Genomic DNA, 19,367 nt, shown 5'->3' with positions numbered 1-19,367 from the left:
ACGTAGATCAAGCAAATCGATGATAATATAAAAAAACGAGACCAGAAAAACGGCCGTGGATCGCCACGAATGAAAGCGTCTTTTTACTGAAATCAGACAACCATTGGCACCCGCAGCAGCGTACGTGGTTAGGAGTCGATCCGATCGAAACGCCAGCCACATATCAAGAAGAAGAAACAGTCCAAACGCTTTGCTTAATTATAGTTCAAAAACCGATGAAATATCCGTTAGGGATTTATAGAAATCTAAAAATTAAATTAATCTGAACTAAAAATCCGACCGCTCAAAAATATAATTACGCGTTTATTTACACATCTCATATCTAGAAATAGATAAGGACCTAGAAAATATAAATACTCGTATTTCAATTTTAAAAACTTAAAGAGATGTAGATTAAAACTTATCTCGCCGATATTACGAATGAACTTGGAAAGAGTTTGGTGCTAAGCCGGCCTCTATGTTACGAGCGGTAGAATCTCACCCTTTCATCCAAAATGTCCCGGGTTCGAATCCCGGTCAAAACATAGCATAACTAAAATTTCATCTCATTCTCTGAAGCAGTACCTAACGATAATTCTGGAGACTAAAAAAAAAATTGTAACTGATAAAAATAAATAATTTCACAAAGATAAAAGAATAAAGGACGAAATGAAACTTGTTACAAAAAAAAAGGAGTAAATTATAAAATTAATTTAATAATATATATATATATATATATATATATATGTTTTGTATCATAAAAATAAAAATTATTACACAAGACGACCAAAAATTATTCTAGAAATTATATTTTGACAACTGTACTATATAGTAATTCGATATGAAATATGTAGTTCGAATATCATCCGTTTAAAATGTGCAAGGAACGGTAGCAACACTGTACGTGCATATATCAAACTGTAAAACTGTAACTAGCTAGCCAGTAGTATTATATAGGGTATGATGGTGCTTTCTGTGGTACACCGCTTTGATATAATAATTTAAATTAAAACCGGAAGAACGGGGAAACTTTGTCGTCAGTAAATCCCCACCACAGCGTTAACCGGAACCGCGCTATATACGAAGTGTGATTCGACAATAATAATAATAGTTATTATTACTATTATCAGACAAAGCCATGTATAATCATTACAATTCCTACTCTTTTAACAATAGAAAGCAAAATGAACACATATACATACACACGTTTACACATACATTTTACTTATAATATATATATATATATATATATATTTCTACATACATCATTAAATTACTTAAGCTAAAAATATAACCTTGTCTGGGTCAGTACTTCTGAATTAAAATAAAAGAAGATAAACAACCTCCCCCACATTCTTCCCTTAAATTATAAACATCGTTTTGTATATATAAAACATCCACATACTATAAAATAAAACACCCTTATTTTATTTTATTATTTTGTTACGGTAACTAATTGATTTATAATAAAATCATATCAAATAACAGGAAAATGATTTATACGAGGTCTGTAAATAAAGCAATGAGACCGGTTCAAAAAAACTTTTATTTTCAATCCGATTATACATAGTTATCACCTTCAAAATAGTTCCCTTGGGAAGCCACGCAACGCTTAAAACCGTTTTACCGCTTTTCATAGCAGTGTTGGAACTCAGAAACCGGAATATCCTTTAGTCGGTCGGTTACATTTTTTTTATTTTCTACTGTCTAAAAACGGTGTCTTTTGAGTTGATTTTTTTAAAATCGAGAACAGCAAAATGTTACGAGGACTCAAGTCAGATGAATAAGGCGATTGAGAAACTACAGGAATATTTTTCTTTGCCAAAAACGCATTAATTGAGAGTACAGTGTGACAAGGTGCATTGTCATGATGCAGCATCACGAATCAAATCAAAACCGTGCTATTTTTTTCTTTTATAGTAACGGCATTGTCCATAAGGAATTATTGCCTACAGGACAAACCGTAAATAAATATCTTTACCGAGAAATTCTTGAAAAAGAGTTGCCCGCGTGAGACAAGCCATCAAAGACAACTCGATTCTGCATCGTGACAATGCACCTTGTCACACTGCACTCTCAATTAATGAGTTTTTAGCAAAGAAAAATAGTCCTGTAGTTCCTCAACCATCTTATTCACCTGACTTGAGTCCCTGCGACTTTTTCCTGTTCGCGACTTTAAAAAAAACACCTTAAAGGACACCGTTTTGGAACATTAGAAAATATTAAAAAAACATGTAATCGACCGTTTGAAAGATATTCCGAATTCTGAGTTCCAACGCTGCTATGAAAAGCGGGAAAACCATTTGAAGTGTTGTGTGGCTTCCCGAGTGAACTATTTCGAAAGCGATAGGGTCCATGTATAATCGGATTGTAAATTAAAAGTTCTTCTAAACCAGTCTTATTACTTTATTTACAGACCTCGTATATAACTGAATGTAACAATAAACACACGTAATCTCACAAAAAATAATATAAATATTTTTAAGAAAAAACGAATACGCTTATTAAAGAAAATAAAAAGTGAAAAGGTTTTTCATTTTCTTTTTCACTGAAAAGTACATCATTAAGATCGGCTTTACCGGAATCTAGCTGATATTCAGCTCTACTTTATTTCAATACTTTCGTAGAAAGGCATTATGAATATTCCTTGCATTTTAGATGGTTTATATGAATAATAACCGATAAAATAACCGGAGAGAGTAAAAGATCAAATTAGTATATATATATATCTGTTACTAGAGTAAAATAGGAAACAGTGATTATACGAGTAAATAAATTTTTATATTATTCAATTAGCAGGTCCTTTTCACTTGTATTACCGATGTGATTTTAAAAATATAAGATATAATACTATAAGTATACTAAAATCATTAATGAATATTTAGACATTTTTCACTTTTATTTTAAATTGAACGTTAATTTTTATGTACGTTGACCTATGAAATGTTTTGAAATGGAAAATAAGACACTAATATTAAATAAATTTATATATTTGTGCTTCTAGCCGGCCTCCTTGGCGCGAGTGGCGTCTCGGCCTTTCATCCGGAGATCCCAAGTTCGAATCACGGTCAGGCAGGCGTTTTCACGCGCTAAAAATCATTCATCTCATTCTCTGAAGCAATACCTAACGGTGGTTCCGCAGGTTAAACAAAAAAAAGAAAAAAAGATTTGTGCTTCTAACGGCTAAAGAATATACTAAAAGATACGTAAAAAATTAAATTCTGTACAGTATATTAATGCTACACACCGGGTTGGGCTAGCGGTGAACTCGTTATTGCAAATTAGCCGATTTCAAAGTCGACAGTTCAAAAATTCAAATCCTAATAAAGTTACTTTTATACGGATTTGAATAACAGTTTGTGGGTACCGGTGTTCTTTGATGGTTGGATTTCAATTAACAGCAGATTTTAGAAACGGTCGACCTTTTTTTCTTTCTTTTTCCTGTTTAGCCTCCGGTAACTACCGTTTACATAATTCTTCAGAGGATGAATGAGGATGATATGTATGAGTGTAAATGAAGTGTAGTCTTGTACATTCTCAGTTCGACCATTTGTGAGATGTGTGGTTAATTGAAACCCGACCACCAAAGAACACCGTTATCCACGATCTGGTATTCAAATCCGTGTAAAAATAACTGGCTTTACTAGGACTTGAACGCTGTAACTCTCGACTTCCAGATCAGCTGATTTGGGAAGACGCGTTAACCACTAGACCAACCCGGTGGGTAGAAACGGTCGATCTGAGATTATACAACAATACTCTTCATTTATATTCATAGACATCATGATCAGAAGTGATACCTTAAGGTGGTTCTGGAGGCTACACAGAAAATAAAGTAAGTTAATTCTGTTGCAGTTCTGCGCAGGAAAACTGACTTTTCGCTTCCGACATCCTCACTATTGCGCAGTCAGAAACGTACTGATTTTCACCAATTATAAGGAAATTTTAACTGTAGTTTTCATATGACACCCGAAATGTTGTAGCACTAAACACAGTAACCAGGTTTGTACCGCAGTACAAACCTCAGAAATCTCACCGGTATATAAGAGGGATATCTCTAAAGTAAAGACCGCTGGGAAATTTCTCTCCTTAAGGTTAACGAACATGCGTCGTTCATGTCCACGCTAGTAATGTATACGCTGCACTGATGTCTGTAAGTTGTCGCGTTGCAGTATCTTTGATTAAGTGTAAGTTATTACGTTATAAAATGAATAGGAAAATCGATGTTGCCGCCGAATGTGAAATACGTGGTGATACGTTTTTTAAACCATCAAAACCTTAAACCGGATGAAATTCATAGGCAGTTGATTACTGTGTACGGTGATAATATAATGAATGAAAGAAACGTGCGAAAATGGTGTGAAAGGTTTAGAAATTATAGAATTAATCTGCATGATGAAGAACGTTCGAGGAGGCCCTCGATAATCACCGAGGACTTGTTGAAACGCGTCGATGATAAAATCAAAAAAGATCGGACAATACCGATCTTTTTTGATTTTATTCAACAATTTCCGACCTGGCCCTTTTTTTCCTGATGTTTCAAGAGCTGTTTATCGGCTGCATTATTCATGACCGTTTAGGCTTCAGAAAGGTTTGTGCACGTTGAGTTCCGCACGTCTTAACGGAACGTTACAAAAAAATCCGAATGGGATCTGCTTTGGAATTTTTGATGCGCTACACAGAGAAACGTGACGAGTTCCATAATTCGGTTGTAACCGGCAATGAAACACGGATTTCGTATTACACGCCAGAGAGAAAACGGCATTCAAGTGAATGGCGTCATCCACAATCACCAACCAGACCGATAAAGGTCAAGCCACAGCCATTTGGAAGCAAACTGATGCCGTAGTCTTTTGATATCGGTTTGGCATACTGCTGATTGATTTCGTGCCACGTGGAACGACTATAAATCCAGAAGTTTACCGCGAACCTCTACCTAAGTTACGGCGCGCCGTTTAAAATCGGCGATGTGGGCGGCTGACCGACAGCGTCGTCCTGCTGCACGATAATGCATGTCCACATGTTGCGGGTCCGACACGTAATTTACTGAGAACATTATGATGGGAAATTTACAATCACCCACCATGTAGTCTTAGCTCCTGATGGACTTAGCAACCATTTGTTTGGGAAATTGAAAGAATTTTTGAGCGGTAAGGAATTCGCGAGTGACCATGAACTTAAAAATGCTGTTAATCAGTGGCTAAATGGACTGGCGGCAGAAAAATACGAAGAAGGTATGATCTTGAAGGTGGTGCATGGCTACGATAAATGTCTTAATTCATGTGGCGATTATATAGAGTAGTAGTATAAGGTAAGTAGTTTAAGAGAAATAGAAAATATCTATAAAGTTTTCAGAATAAATTTTAAACTAGAAAGTAGAATAATTGAAAACAGTTAGATAATTTTAGTTGTAGTTATAACTAATTATTACCTTGTTTTATTCAATTTGAACAGCTGTTTAACAATACTTCACCTGTTTTTAGTCATTTTTATCAGCTATTTTGTAAAGAATAAAATAATGGTTTATCTGAAATTGATGTTTTAATTTGAAAACCGCCATTTTGTTTAAATAAATCCTAGAAGGCTGAAATTTTTAATAGACTCGGTGGGGTAATGGGCGAGTGATACTAAATCAAAAGCGTATACCTCTTCGTGGGACACGCTATATATAAATTAAAAGGAACCGCGTCTAAAAATTGTTAAGTATACTTTTAAACAATCCCAATCGAAAGCGGAAAGTTAGTTTAAAAAACGTTTAAACCACTCAAACTCGTAACTCATATTCCTTTGCAAGTAAATCATGTACGTTAGATGTATCTAATATAAGGTGACCTGTTCCTAAACCCACCAGATTGGTCTAGTGGTGAACTCGTCTTCCCAAATCAGCTGATTTGGAAGTGGAGAGTTACAGCGTTCAAGTTCTAGTAAAGTCATTATTTTTGCACGGATTTGAATACTAGATCGTGGATACCGGTGTTCTTTGGTGGTTGGATTTTAATTAATCACATATCTCAGGAACGATCGAACTGAGACTGTACAAGACAACACTTCATTTAAACTCATACATATCATCCTCATTCATCCTCTGAAGTATTATCTGAACGGTAATTACCGGAGGCTAAACAGGGAAAGAAAGGGTGACCTGTTCCTGAAATATGAACGAATTAATTGGTATGCGAGTGACGTAATTTTGTTTCTTGTAGCTAGCTCAATTTATGTACAGTACATACTCATATAAAATTAAATTAAATTTTTAAACAGTGTTTTATTTTTATATTATCTGTACGTTCAATAAAAAAATAAAGCTTTTGCTTTTTAATAGAGTATTTATTTTACTTTATAATCATTATTTACATTTTGTAATTTATTGTACACATCAAAGGAAACACCTGTTTTAATGAACTTGAAAAAGGAGCTTAATCCTACCCTACTAAAGGGCATTTGTATGTGTGTGTGTCCGTCCCTCTTAACATTTTTTCCTGTATAGCCTCCAGGAATCACCGTCATGTATTACTTCAGAGGATAAAAGAGAATGATATGTATGAGTGTAAGGGAGGTGTAGTCTTGTACAGGGGTCTATTTTGAGATGTGTGGTTAATTGAACCCCAACCGACAAAGAACACCGGTATCTACGATCTAGTACTCAAATCCGTATAAAAGTAACCTCCTAGTAACTGCCTTTGAAATCAGCTGATTTGCCAAGACGCGTTCACCATTAGACCAACCCGGTGAGTAAAAAGCCGTCTCCCTTGCACCGAAATGTACCGATCATTAACGGAAAATCCCGATACATTAGTACATGTCTCGTGGTGGTCAGGGGTATACTTGTTTCATTAATAAAAGAAAGGGATTATTAGTTAAGCGGCAGAGTCGTTGACGCGCATCCGGCCGGCGCACCACGTGGTACGGTCTGCGCCAGTAGTAGCAGCTGGACTGGCAACTAACACAACCTCACACGTACACAACAAGCCAACTCCCTATTATCAATATAGCTAGCGTTAAACATTGTATTTCTATTAAAAAGTATTAAATTTTATATCTACTCACTTTTTCACATTATTTTAAATATAAAAACACCAAACCTTTTTACATAAAATCTGGACTGAGACAAGGCGACGGACTTTCACCTTTATTATTTAATTGTGCACTAGAATTTCTGATGCGCGAACGGTTTAAAATTAATCCAAAAAATATTCACATAGGATACAAAAGAGATAACTTAAATTTAAATCGCCTAGGATTTGCCGACGACTTAGCTTTATTAGCTAATAGAATCGCAGAAGCCAGAATACAAATAACAAGTATAGAAGAACTTGCGAATAAAATTAGACTTAAAATTTCTTACGAAAAGACTAAAATGATGGCTATAGATCCTTTAGTTATTAATTCTGTGAATATTAACGTAAACAAAATAGAAAAATTTAAATATCTTGAAGAGATCATTACTTGTAATCGTAACGAAAAACAAAATCGGACTGAAGGACTTAATAAATTATTTAAAGTGCCACAAGTAACAAAAAATACTTACAACAAAAAATCGCTCTCGATTAACACTAAAATTAGACATTACAAAACTGTGGTTAAACCGGTAATTACTTACGCGAGCGAGACTTTATTTACATTAAATCAGAAAAATAGGACCGAACCTTTGCTTAAAGTTGAACGCAGAATTATCGCCTAACAAATTTCTGTAAGAAAACTTGAAATCCTTAATCGATACAATGAAAATGAAGGGAATTTCTTTCTGAGCACACTCGTTAAGATTACCGCAGGATAGGATTACTAAGAGAATTATCGATCGATTTTGGTCTTTAAAAAATCCGCCATTATGGATCAAAGAAATTAAAGAAGTCATGCAAGAATTAAATTTGACTTACGAAGATTTACTTAATAAATCCGAAAAATTAAAATTTGTTATTAAAGATCCGAATACCGACTTTAAAGTAAGAACTTTTAATTATACAAAAAGGGTTTATTCAGAAGAGGATCGTAAAGCAAGATCATTAAGAACGACTAAATATTGGGAGAAAGTAAAAGCTAAGAACTTAAAGGCCAAAAGATCGGCAAAAAAGACTTGAATTATTCTGACTAAAGTGGTCGGTCCTTTGCGGCCTTAAAAGTAAAAAAAAAAAACACCAAGATGTGTTCAGAAAAATAATCTCTACTCACTAATATTTATTTTCTTAGAATATTTTTATAAAATACTTTATATTCTCACAAATATGACAATACGAACGTGTCGGGGTCCAGGGGGTAGAGCCCCCTGGCTAGACCGGCTAGTTTATTTTTAAGACATTAGAATTTAAACGACTGAAATTTTAGCAACACGTGTTAATATTTGATAAAAGATTTAACAGTACTAATAATCATCGATATTAAAAATTATTTATTTAAGCAAATAGTTTCAAGCGACTAAAATTAGAACTAATCAAATTGTTACGTATAACTTTTAAACTAACATTTTTGAAATTTTAAAAGTAGGTGGTTTTTCCATATCTTGAGGAGATTTTTTTTTGTAATTTACATACTGCGAATTAATTTTTCAAAAGGTTAAGAATTAAAACAAATAACATTTCATAAAATTTATTTTATTTTCTGTTAAAATTTGAGTAAGGATTCTCTTCCGAGTAATAAGTAAAATCTAAAATCCGATGAAATAGAAGTTAAGTTTGTTTAGTTTAACACAAAATATCGGCCTCCGTGGCGTCAGTGGTAACGTCTCCGCCTTTCATCCGAAGATTCCGGGTTCGAATCCAGGTCAGGCATGGAATTTTCACACGCTACAAAAATTCTCATTCATCTCCTCCTCTGAAGTAATACACTACGGTGGTCCTGAGGTTAAATAAACAACATAAAATATGAGTCTACTAAAAATGATTGTAATGAATTTTTATTTTTCCTTGAAACAAAAAAGTTTTTCTAAAATACAATTTTTGAAATTAAGTAATTAACGTGGAAAATTAAAAAAAAAAAACAAACTAATCTCTGAATATATTAAGGGAAATATAATTGTATTTGATAGTGGGTGGGAGGGAGAGTAAAAACGATTGTTGTTCAGGACTATTAGCAAATGCATCACGAGTGAATAGTAAGTGCTTCTCATTGCACCGTATATTTAATATTGTTCAGTGACCGTGACATAAACGACAATGGATTTACTCGATTCAGTCAGCCGTTCCGGTCTGACACGCTTTCCTTTAATTAAAATATCTAACTTAACTATTTTCAGCGCAACATAGATATATTGTAATAAAATTGCTACTCTGTTATACTCCCGTGCAAGCGTGCGCGAGAGTGTATGTAAAATCTTGATGTATACAACCACATGAATACTAATATATAATTTTCAATTATCTTGTAAGGCCTGCTACAAGTTAATATTCTTATACGTTACCAGGAACAGATCCTTAGTTAAAAAAAAAATTTTAATATTATTTATTTTAATTCTTAGTCAGGTAAAATAATTAAATAAATTACATCCCCTGAGAGTAAATAAAAAAAAAAATTCCTGGAGGATGGAAAGAAGGAACCCACACTCAAAAAATTTGATAAGTTAATTACAAAAAAAAAATCTTACGAACTGATTTTTTTTTTTATTTTCATAGCTTCAAAATCTTCGCAAAGATTTATTATAAGATAAAAAGTTGTAAAATACAATAATGGAAAAAATTGGATGTAATCTTTGTTACCGATCAAAATTCCAAAATAAAGTTTTAATGAAAGTTGTATAAAAAATTATTTTGCAACTTTATTTCTTAGAATGCATTATGAGAACATAAATAAAATAATTATCTTTAAAATAATAAAACAGACTTCAAATTAAAAGCAATACTACAAACACTTCAATCAATTTTTCACTTTCTTTTTCCTGTTTAGCCTCCGGGAATTACCGTTCAGTTATTACTTTACAGGATGAATAAGGATAGAGTAGAGTTCTGGACGGCACTGAGTACAGACGTGTGTTCTTAGCTCTGCGTTTTTATGCTTTTTGACTGGTATTTTTGGATATTTTATTGGATTTGGACATTGGAATCTTTAGTGGTATGGTTAACGGACATATGTGTGAAATATTTTGAGTTTTGGTCACGGATTAATTAAGTTATTAGACTTTTTTCTTAAAAAACAAAGTTTTGAGAATAGTGAAGTGATTTTACAGTGCTGTAGAATTTTTGGATAACAGCGAAGGACCGTAGTGTAGTGGAATTGCTGGTAAGAGTAATAACAAGTCAATTCATACTTTTAGAGTGAGTTAAAAAACATTCTAAATAAGTTTTTTTAGTGTTTTAAGTCTACATATATTAGGTTTGTAAAAATAATTGATAAAATAATGGCAAAAGTCATTATTAAACAGAATTATTATTGGATGAATAATGAGTATTTCCACTATCAAACTGAATGATTCAATCCAGTGGTAATCATTTTTCACCTTTGTTTAAGAAATTCAAGGTTTAATTCTCAGCTGGTAAGGATATAATGTTCTGGTATTCTTTGAAGATGCTGGTGGTATATAAATAACGTAAATCATATTGTAAAGTTCAGGTGTTGCTTTGAACTGTATTTGAAAAAAAAGTCTGTCCAAACCTGCTGACTAGAGGAATAATACTCCAACTTAATAATGTCAGATCCATATGGCTTGAATCACTCTGGAAAAAATTTATGAAGCCAATTAAAACATTTCAACATCTACTACAAAGCCCTGACATAATCCCAAGTTAATTTCATATTTTTGTTCTATTGCAAAATTATCTGGTAGACAGATATTTAGAAGATGAAGATGTTGAATTTTGAAGATGTATGAATGATATGATATGGATTTTTCAAAAAGTAACACAGCAAAAATTTTCTTAATAACCTTATATCATAAGCAACTTAATTTAAAGTATTACACGTTTTTATCAAGTTATTAATCATATATATTAAATTTTTTATTTTTCAGAAAATTGTTTTAAAATGGGGGCAAAGTTGTGAATTTGCTGAAATACTAATGATAAAAAAGATAGTTTAATTGAAACCTCAAAAAAAAAACCAATAAAACTGCAGAAGAAAAAAGGGTCTAAAACAGGAGGGTGAGAGAGCAGGTCTACAGATATCCTTTAAAAAATCAGAAATAATGCCCAGTATCAAAAACTACTCCAAAAAGAAAATTAGCACAAAAGAAAGAAATCTTAAAATGGTGTCTAGTTTTAAATATCTTAGGGGAAACAATAGAGTACAATAGTATAGATTGAGTGCCAACAGAATTGGGAACAAGCAAATTGGATAAATCATGTTTCCTGGCCGAAGATATCTACAATAAAAAGAACTCAAAAAGAGCCAAACCGATCTTAACCTGGTGAGAATACTAGTACTATACAGAAGTGAAACATTAAGGATACAAACTGAAATCCAACCGAAAATTCTATGAAGAAATAGAGAATAGAGAATACTGAAAAAGTGGTAAAAAGAAGAAGCTGAGATTCTTGGGTCAGAAGTACAGAATCAACAAACAGACTAAATACATATACATTAAACTTTGGGAAGAAAAGATCAACCACGGGTATCTATCACAAATGAAGAAAGAATTATAGAACTTAAAAATTCAAGAACAGGAAATGAAAGATAGAAAACTATTCAGATAAAAATACTTGAAGTTGAGTGTAAACAGTGGGGCAGGAAAAGAATCGCACCACAGTTAAATAGTAGGAAGGGGAAAAACTAAATACGCAAAAAGAATGAAAGAATATTGGGAGAAAAGAAAAAGAAACAAGAAGAAATGACATTTTATGTGTTCCATAGTTGGTCTAACTGCAAAATAAAGGACCTTTCACAATTAACTTCCTCCTTATGCATTTTCATGCTTAAAATTAAAATATCATTTTAAAGAAAGAGTTTGTGGAATTAATTTTTTTTCATACAATACATATTTAAACTGCCAAGGCGTGTGTACGCAGTCTGGCGTATAATTGTAAATGTACCGGTAAATGTGTATCCTTGAACAGACTCAGGACGACCACTCCTGAGATGTGTGGTTAACTGAAACCCAACCACCAAAAACCACTGGTATCCACAGTCTAGCATTCAAATCCATATACAAGCAACTACCTTTACAAGGACTTGAACCATAGGACTCTCGACTTCGAAAATCAGCTGATTTTGCGATGACTAGTTTAACCTCTTCACTAACCATCCAGGTTAGTCTGTTACTATAGCCTATTTATGACTTAATAGGACCTAATATTTATTCATCAATACACATTCTGATTAGTAAATATAAATATCATTATTTATTTCAAAAAAGAAAACATTAATGTTATAATGTAGCTTGTTGAGGACCACTACTCAAATAAATTAACTGTTAATGTGAAATTGTAAAAAAGCAAGTAAACTGATATTACAAGCTAATATTCAACAATTTAAGTAATTACAACACTTAATGTAAATAAAAAACAGAATAATAGTAATAAATTAATTTTATCTACTTATTTATTTTCAACATAAGAGGCTTACAATGACTTAAAATTACTTTATGATAAATGAATTCACCTCCTCTATGAATCATGAGACCTTGCCGTTGGTGAGGGGGCTTGAGTGCTCAGGGATACAGATTAGCTGGACCGAAGGTGCAACCATATCGGAGAGTTATCTGTTGAGAGCCAGACTAAGGAATGATTCCTGAAAGAGGGCAGCAGCTCTTTCAGTAGTTGTTAAGGGCGTGAGTCAGAATGACTTATATGGCCATATCAACATCACTCAATCCTCTGAGTACTGCGCAGCTGAAAGCAATGGAAAACTACAGCTGCTTTTTTTCCAAGAAAATGTGGCTCTCTGCATTTTCATATAGCAATGATGGAGGCGCCTTTCCTTGGTAAAATATTCCGGAGGTAAACTAGTTCCCCGTTCGGATCTCCGGGTGGGAACTACTAAGGAAGGGGTCACCAGAAAATTAAAAAATAACATTCTACGAGTCGGACCGTGGAATGTTAGAAGTTTAAAAAAGGTTGGTAGACTAGAAAATTTAAAAAGGGAAATGGATAGGATAAATGTGGATGTAGTAGGAATTAGTGAGGTTCGGTGGGAAGAGGAAGGCGACTTTTGGTCAGGTGATTTAGGAATAATTAACTCAGCTTCAAATAATGAGCAGGCAGGAGTAGGTTTCATAATGAACAAGAAGATAGGGAAGAGAATAGAGTATTTCAAAACGCATAGCGATAGAATCATTGTAATAAGGATAAAATCAAAACCTAAACTGACAACGATTGTTAACGTCTATATGCCTACAAGCGCCCATGATGATGATGAGGTAGAGTGTGTATACGAAGAGATTGATGAAGCAAATAAACACGTAAAAGGAGATGAAAATTTAATTATAGTTGGAGATTGGAATGCAAGCATTGGAAAAGGCAAGGAAGGAAATATAGTGGGTGAATACGGGCTGGGCAAAAGGAATGAAAGAGGGGACCGACTTATAGAGTTTTGCACGAAGTATAATTTAGTAATTGCCAACACCCAATTTAAAAATCATAATAGAAGAATATACACTTGGAAAAAGTTAGGCGATACTCCAAGGTATCAGATAGATTATATCATGGTTAAGCAAAGATTTAGAAATCAACTCATTGACTGCAAAACTTACCCTGGAGCATTGATAGCGACCATAATTTGGTGATAATGAAATGTAGATTGGGGTTTAAATGGCTGAAGAAAAGGTGTCAGATGAATCGGTGGAATTTGGAGAAGCTTGAGGAAGAGGAGGTAAAGACGATTTTTGAGGACATCGCAAGAGGTATGAGAAAAAAGATAAGGTAAAAAATGTAGAAGAAGAATGGGAGAATGTTAAAAAGGAAATTCTTAAATCAGCAGAAGCAAACTTAGGCGGAATAAAGAGAACTGGTAGAAAAGCTTGGGTTTCAGACGATATATTGCAGCTGATGGATGAAAATATAAGAATGCTAGTGATGAAGAAAGCAAAAGGAACTATCAGCAATTAAGAAATGCTATAAACAGGAAGTGCAAACTGGCGAAAGAAGAGTGGATTAAAGAAAAGTGTTCAGAAGTGGAAAGAGAAATGAACATTGGTAAAATAGACGGAGCATACAGGAAAGTTAAGGAAAATTTTGGGATACATAAATTAAAATCTAATAATGTGTTAAACAAAGATGGTACACCAATATATAATACGAAAGGTAAAGTCGATAGATGGGTGGAATATATTGAAGAGTTATACGGAGAAAATGAATTAGAAAATGGTGTTACAGAGGAAGAAGAGGAAGTTGAGGAGGATGAAATGGGAGAAACAATACTGAGATCTGAATTTAAGAGAGCATTAAAAGTTTTAAATGGCAGAAAGGCTCCTGGAATAGACAGAATACCTGTAGAATTACTGCGCAGTGCAGGTGAGGAAGCAATTGATAGATTATACCAACTGGTGTGTAATATTTATGAAAAAGGGGAATTTCCGTCAGACTTCAAAAAAAGTGTTATAGTCATGATACCAAAGAAAGCAGGGGCAGATAAATGTGAAGAATACAGATACAGAATGTTCAGCATTTTAAAAAAATTAGGGTTCAAATACAGAGATAGAAGAACAATTGCTAACATGTACAGGAACCAAACAGCAACAGTAATAATTGAAGAACATAAGAAAGAAGCCGTAATAAGAAAGGGAGTTCGACAAGGATGCTCCCTATCTCCGTTACTTTTTAATCTTTACATGGAACTAGCAGTTAATGATGTTAAAGAACAATTTAGATTCGGAGTAACAGTACAAGATGAAAAGATAAAGATGCTACGATTTGCTGATGATATAGTAATTCTAGCCGAGAGTAAAAAGAATTTAGAAGAAACAATGAATGGCATAGATAAAGTCCTACGCAAGAACTATCACATGAAAATAAACAAATACAAAACAAAAGTAATGAAATGTATTAGAAATAACAAAGATGGACCAATGAATGTGAAAATAGGAGGAGAAAAGATTATGGAGGTAGAAGAATTTTGTTATTTGGGAAGTAGAATTACTAAAGATGGACGAAGCAGGAGCGATATAAAATGCCAAATAGCACAAGCTAAACGAGCCTTCAGTAAGAAATATAATTTGTTTACATCAAAAATTAATTTAAATGTCAGGAAAAGATTTTTGAAAGTGTATGTTTGGAGTGTCACTTTATATGGAAGTGAAACTTGGACAATCGGAGTATCTGAGAAGAAAAGATTAGAAGCTTTTGAAATGTGGTCTATCGGAGAATGTTAAAAATCAGATGGGTGGATAAAGTGACAAATGAAGAGGTATTGCGGCAAATAGATGAAGAAAGAAGCATTTTGAAAAATATAGTTAAAAGAAGAGACAGACTTATAGGCCACATACTAAGGCATCCTGGAATAGTCGCTTTAATGTTGGAAGGACAGGTAGAAGGAAAAAATTATGTAGGCAGGCCACGTTTGGAATATGTAAAACAAATTGTTAGGGATGTAGGATGTAGAGGGTATACTGAAACGAAACGACTAGCACTAGATAGGGAATCTTGGAGAGCTGCATCAAACCAGTCAAATGACTGAAGACAAAAAAAATTAATGTTTGTTATTGTTGATTGGTCTTATTTTATTTATGTTCTATACTGTTAAACTAATAAATTGTAATTATATAAACATTCTCAAATTGTTAATTTCTCAATATCCTGATCGAGCCATGAACATGCGACAGTATAATGTTAAAAGATACAAGAAACAGAAAACAGGTAAGACGATAAACAGCAGTTTATCTGCTGTTTATAGCAGTAGTATAGCAATAGTAACTGAATGTAGATGGTGAAATACTAGTAACCAAGTTATGTTTACGAAACTAGTGTCTGTAGATAATCAAAGTTAAACACAATGCTAGGTGCAGTTTCACTGCACGTTGTTGGAATTAATTAGTCAGTGACTAGTGACCTTATCAGTCAATGCCAGTTAAATAAAGAGTAGTATTTTAAAGGGTAAAGCCTTAATAGCCAAACCTATGCTTAAGCTGGTTCTTATACATCACCACCAAGAACACTAGTTCGGTTTCATAAAACGTTGATATTTTTGAGTGACAATTAAAAATTGATCTAACTGATCTCTTAGCAATTGATCCAAATAAAATTAATATAATATGAACCTTAAGGAGCTCATCTAATTAACAAAGGTTTTGTTAATATCAACTGAAGTTCCATACAGTGTTCTGAAAAAATACCCTTCTCGGCTTTTCATGACGAGGTCCTGGATTTGAATCCCGGTCAGGAACAGGGTCTTTTCATACGCTACCAACTTTCCATCGGGCTAATGAACATAATTTTTTATTCCCACTCTTTCATAACAAAAAAATACATATAAATTGTCATTAGTTTTCTTGTTTTTAAATTACTTTATTTGAAATCACTAAAGCTTCTTTTCCATATTTAAATTAAGAGGGACATCCTAAACTAGTAGAGACCAACACCCTCCATGTGACAGTTACAGTCGCCACACCACCTCCTCTGTACCTAGCCCTTATGGGCTTTACTGGGGGTCATTTTTAATACCTCGGTTATGACAGCTTCCAGTCTTAACCTAGGCCAGGATGCCACCAATATGAATGCCAACAGCAACATTCACATCCATGTACTACTAACTAAGAACTCTAATGAACAAAACACATCTCAAGTCTTAAACAAGACTTTTTTGTATCTGACCCCGCATAATCCGAGATGGCCGGTCACACATTCTTAAGACATGATGGATTAGAACCATCTTTGGTAGTATTCTTCAAAAATGAACTTTCCATTTTTATTGTTTCTTAACTGCACAGAAGTTTAGAACTCCTGAAAAAGGACGACAGTTAGAAGTTGTACAATTCTGGCATCAGCTATACAACCGGCACTACCAGTTACCGGAGGAATTCCATTTTAGTTCGCTCTCTTGGTCTTTTTTTTCTCTACAAAAAGAACTATCCAGCCAAACCACATGGAGGCACGCACCAAATTTGAAGTATTAAAGGTGTTAATATGTATTATATCACCATTGTATTAAGTGTAATATGCTTTAACAAATGTATAGCACTGGTGATATAAATATGTTGATGTTTTTAAAGATGTTGAGGCAAATAATGGATTTAAAAAATTCTTGAACGGGATATATGGAAAGAGAAGTAAAGAGGTAAGAGAAGATAAGGAAACGCTGATAAAGAGGGAAGAGAATAGTTGATGCCTCCTCCCTACCAAGAATGGAGCAGAAACTTGTGTTAAAGACAGCTAATTAATAAGAACAGAGCTCCAATATCTAGGAATTGATTGAAAGACATAAAAAGATCGCATCAACATGATTGTTAGCATGAGAAGATAACTAAAGCAGAACCCGGTGGTGGACTTCTTAGAAAACAGACAACTTAGATTATATGATCGTATGGAAGGAATGAATGATACGAGTATGTCGAAATGAATACTGAAGAAGAGACTGGATGAATAGTAAACAAAGAGAGGCAAAGAATGGATTTAAAAACCTGAATAGAATATGTGGAAAGAGAAGTAAAGAGATAAGAGAAGATAAGGAGATGCCAACGAAGAGCGGAGAGAATAAAATTTGGCTGAATATTCTACAACTTCAAGGAGCGTAATGAAATATTATGACAAAAAAAGGTGAAGAAAAGAGACAAAAAGGTGGCATTAACAAAGGTTGAAAGTATATAAGAAAGATAAGAATAACTAACATAAAAGCTATAATATTGTAACAAAAACGAATGATAAACAAGTTAACTTAAGACAGAAATCTAATTATTTATTTAATATTAACAGTTCAAAACAAAAGCTATAAAAAGTAAACTTTTCCTGCATTTAAAAAGTTTTAAATTACAAGTACATTAAAGAAAGAAGGATTTGTTGCTAATAAAGCTAATGAGATGTTGAACTTTTTAGAAACTTCGTTTAGAATTAGCAAAAACTATCTATTTATTAATTAACAAATTTAACATATTGTGACAAGACCGACATAAAGCTCACACAACTGTTAGAATGGAAATAACTGTTTCCAGTTGTTAACATCAATTTGATTAATGACTATAATAATAAAATGAATTTCCTTTAAATCAGTAGCACTAATTTTCAATAGATCACTTCTGAAATATTAATTTACCTTAAACCAATAAAATTATTGATCGCTACTAAATAAAAACAATTCACTGGAAGGGGTTATTCACAAAATAATTTTTTTACCAAAAAGGGTTTCCAATATGTAGTTAAAATTGATCACTGGGAGATGGGGCACTATCAATTAACAGGATATCTTTTGTCTATTTTGGTTTAGGGTACAATGAAATTTTCTTGTGTTTTAACAAAAGCTTTTCTAGGGTTAGGTGAATGAGACTCAGTAAAATTTCCGAGATGCTCTACATAAAGTAGAGCATCTCACAGATAACAAATAACAAAAAAGAAATAATAAAAATAACAATAGATAAAATAATAATAATAAATAAATAACAATAAAAAATAATAATAAATAACTATAGATAACAAATAATAGATATAAATGGATAAAAAAATAGGAAATTAAATTTCATCTATGACTGTTATTCAACGTCTATTAACTTCAACAATAGCATAGTAGTTCATATAACAATACTGTTGTCATGTCATGTCAGGTCTGCACACTGGTATTTTGTAATGTTTTTTTAAAGATTTTAATTTACATTTTCAGTGACAAAGAGCAAAGTTTTGGCTTTTACAAGAGCAATGACCCCTAGATCAAAGATTGTAATTGATGATTATTCTGTTGAGTACGTCAACTGTTTTAACTTTCTTGGATGTAACAAATCTTATCACAGTAAGGTTAAAATAAAAAATAAGACCAAACGAGTCAACAGAATGAGTAGCGCAGTGAAACATGCTTAAAAATAAAATAAGATGAGAAATCCTCCTGAAATTTATCAGGTAATGTCAGTTCCAGGTTGTTTATTGTCCAAGACATGGACAATAAGATCGGCGCACAGGCAAACATTGTAAAACAGAGAGATGAGGTTCTTGAAAGCAGTTGTAGAATATCCAAAGTTGAACAGAATGTGTAATGAGTATACAAGCAAGTACTGAACATTTTTAATTTAAATGCTAAAATTAATGATTATAAATAACAACAGCTCTATACATAAGAAGAATGGATGCAGACTGAATTCTAAAAATTATTACGGAATATGTACCAAGAGGGAAGATAGGTTTCGGGTGATTGAAGAAGAGATGAAGGAATTGGTTTTAGGTGAGAGATCAATGGATGACATAAATATCCAACAAGGCATATACTTAAATAAAAGAAGTATAATTTAAAATTATTTACTCTGATGAACCTTTTTCCAAAAAAACTTCAGTTTATTTTAAAATATCACACATAAGTACCAGCAATAAAAGGCCAGTTGCTATTATAACTTTTAG

General features: G+C 33.1%; 1 protein-coding gene across 6 annotated transcripts in view; it reads right to left on the bottom strand.

Moving 5' to 3' along the window:
* The window catches only part of LOC142331320 (uncharacterized), a 101,820-nt gene that overhangs the window by 38,905 nt on the left and 43,548 nt on the right, over positions 1–19,367 (bottom strand). The gene's annotated exons all lie outside the window — the stretch shown is intronic.

The sequence above is a fragment of the Lycorma delicatula genome, chromosome 10 (genome assembly GCF_047948215.1).
Source record: "Lycorma delicatula isolate Av1 chromosome 10, ASM4794821v1, whole genome shotgun sequence".
NCBI classification, from domain to species: Eukaryota; Metazoa; Arthropoda; class Insecta; order Hemiptera; family Fulgoridae; genus Lycorma; species Lycorma delicatula.
Note: the sequence above shows the minus strand (reverse complement) of the source record. Positions and strands in the feature narration are given on the sequence as shown.